General features: G+C 39.8%; 1 non-coding gene across 1 annotated transcript; it reads right to left on the minus strand.

Moving 5' to 3' along the window:
- Positions 1 to 1,731: 1,731 nt before the first annotated feature.
- LOC122648329 lies at positions 1,732 to 1,838 on the minus strand. The gene has a single exon (XR_006331058.1). It is a non-coding gene; the product is annotated as a small nucleolar RNA R71 (small nucleolar RNA).
- Positions 1,839 to 3,054: the final 1,216 nt, after the last annotated feature.

Here is a 3,054-nt window from a genome sequence, read left to right on the forward strand (position 1 = left end):
TTTTTATTTCATGGTTGTAATGCTTTTGATTCATGCTTTGATTTCATAGGATTAGTTTAATGGTTGTAATAGGTTTAGTTTATGCTTTGATTTCAATTCATGTCTTCAATATGGTTGTAATAATTCTAGTTTAGGTTTTAAGTTTCCTAGTCTAAGCTCTTAAGTTGATGACAAGACTTGAAGATTTAGAAGAGGAAGCCATGGTAAGTTTATGCAAGTATTCAAGCTCTTCAATTACGTACATTCATGCAAGCACATCCAGGTTTTACTATCTAAACTCTTAAACTCATTCTCCCTCTCCTCTTTCTCATTCTATCTCTCTTCTTCTTCTTCTCCCTCTATTTCTTTTATTTTTTTTATGTGGTTATTTTGTTTATGTGGTTGTGGATATGTGGCTGCATTTTTATTACTTCTAATTTGCATTAATTTGATAGGTTTCTTTTATTCCTTCAAATTTGCGTTAGATTGATAGGTTAGATGCTCATGTGTTTGGACGCCAATTTAATCCCTTAGATGCTTGTGAGTTAGGATGCATTAATTTTCGTTAGTTTAACTAGTTTAATTTAACACTTTAGTTTGGTTCACGTTGCATTACTTTTAAGTTAGTTAAATAGAGTGGCGTATATCTCCTCGTGTTCGACCCGTAGCTACGATTGACCCGTACGCTTGCGGTTTTATTTTAACTCAAACAAGTTTTTGGCGCCGTTGCCGGGGAGATTATAGTCCATTTTATTTTTCTAATTTTTAAGTAGTTCGAAGTGTTTTAGTTTATTATTTCCTCTTCTTTTTCTGAAAAAAAAAAAATCAGTTTTTGAAAACCTCTTATTGTTTCTCTTCTATTTCAAATAGTATGCGCCCAATCTAAAGTCCTTCATATACTTCAACCCTCCATCTTTTGGTGTCCCTCATAGGATTAAGTTACCTATGATGCTACATCTTGACTTGGTTGGGTAGATTGACATGTGACTTATCTTTGGAGGTGACCACTCTTGATAGCAGGAAAATAATATAGTGAGAGCATTGGAAACATAAACGTATAGTAGACCTCCACTCTACATCAGAATCCACATTGGAGTCGCACGTAGGTGGCTATAGAAGACTAAACGGGTTCCCTTGCTGTCAACCTATATGGCATCCTTACAGCTTTTGCACCATTGTTTCACTTTTTGAGGGATAGATCCACTATCTACCTTGGACTCCCTCTTATTTCTAGTATTTTTTTTTTGTCTTTTATTTTTCTTTAATTTTTCTAAAGGAGACCTCATATCTGTTTAAGTGGCTAAGGTGTGGACTCGTGATTCAAGTAATCGTCTTATTAGAAGACCAACTTCTCTACCACCTTTGACCCTACCTTTGACCATGGGTGACCAACCCAAGACTCTTAAGGATAGGTTCTACCCTACCAGGGCTGCACAACCCTCATGCATTAGTCTGCCTGTTGTTACAGGGAATAACTATGAACTCAAGACCAACTTCATCAGCATGCTACCCCATTTTCATGGGATGGCTAATGAGGATGCATATCTCTTCCTTAGGGAATCTGAGGAGGTCTGTGTTCTAATTAAGGTCCAGAATTTGACTGATGATGCAGTTAAGCTTAGGTTTATACCCTTTGCCTTGAAAGATCAGGCCAAGAAATGGCTCTATGGGCTACCTACTAATTCCATTACCACATGGGATCAGTTTACCATTGTCGTCTTGAGAAAAATTTTCCCTCTTTACAAGACCAATAAACTCAAGAGTGACATACTCCAATTCAGGCAGAAACCACATGAGTCCTTTTCTAAATTCATGAAAAGATTCAAGGACCTCCTCTTAGAATGCCCTCACCATGGTTTCGACTTGTGGCAGCTATGCCAAATTATTTATGAGGGTATTGATTATCAGACCAAGCAACTTATAGAGTCCATGTGTCCAGCAGGCTTTACTTCTTTTTCTGAGGAGAATGATGCATGGACATTCTTAACCAACTTGGTTGATAAGACTAGGGAATGAGAATCTTCCCAAGAGGCTAAAAGGACCACTAAGGGGTATCTCATTGAGGGTATGCCAGCCAAGGAGGCCAAACTTGACAGCCTCATAAAATGGTTGGAGTCCATAATTCTTAAAAAGTCTATACCAGTTAATCCGATCAATCATGTCAACCATGTGTCGGTATGCAGTTGGTGCCAAACCCCTGGACACCTTTTTAAGGAATGCCCCAACACCTTGGTGGGTAATTCCAGCACTGAGAATGTAAGTGCTCTCTACCAAAATAACCCATGTAGCAATACTTACAATCTAGGATGGAGAAATCACCCTAATTTCTCTTGGAATCAAGGGAACCAAGCAGGCCCATCCAACTTTAACCATCAAGGCCAGCTTGGTGCCCAAAGGCCCAACTATGCACCACAAAGCCAAGGAATGTCTCCTAACCCATTTCCCCCTCGTCCTCATCCAGGACCTTCTATTAATTCTACTAGGCCTCCTCTCCTTGCACCTTATCAGTAACCCCCAGGGTTTACCAATACAGGAGAGGCAACAAGACTGAATGAGATGGACAACAAGATAGCTCTTCTCATGACAAGCCACAATAATATAGAAAAATAACTCACCCAGCTTGTTATGATCCTGCATGAGAGGAAAACAGGGAAGTTACCTAGCCAACCTAAGCCAAATCCTAGGCATCAGGTTCATATTCAGCAAGGTACCCAAGCTCCTCCAACCAATATTGCACAAGGCCAACAGCACCAAGGGCCCTCCAGACAGGTAAATGCTGTTTATGCTTTAAGGAGTAGCCATGAGTATCAACAGGCTAGTGCACCTCAGTCTTTACCATCTCATACTCTTGTTGACTCTCCCTCTTCTGAAGAGGCCATTGAAGTGCCTACTGTTCTAGGTTCGTCTGATGAACCTGAAGATATTCCAGATGATTTGGTTGAGGAAACCAAAGAGGATTCTGTTGAGGAAGTTAAAAAGACCAACCCTAAAAGAATTTATACCCTACCGGCCCCTTTCCCAAATAGGTTGGTTAACAAGAAGTCTCCTTATGTGGAGAAGATATTGGATGTGTTC

The sequence above is a fragment of the Telopea speciosissima genome, unplaced genomic scaffold, assembly GCF_018873765.1.
Source record: "Telopea speciosissima isolate NSW1024214 ecotype Mountain lineage unplaced genomic scaffold, Tspe_v1 Tspe_v1.0798, whole genome shotgun sequence".
Classification (NCBI taxonomy): Eukaryota; Viridiplantae; Streptophyta; class Magnoliopsida; order Proteales; family Proteaceae; genus Telopea; species Telopea speciosissima.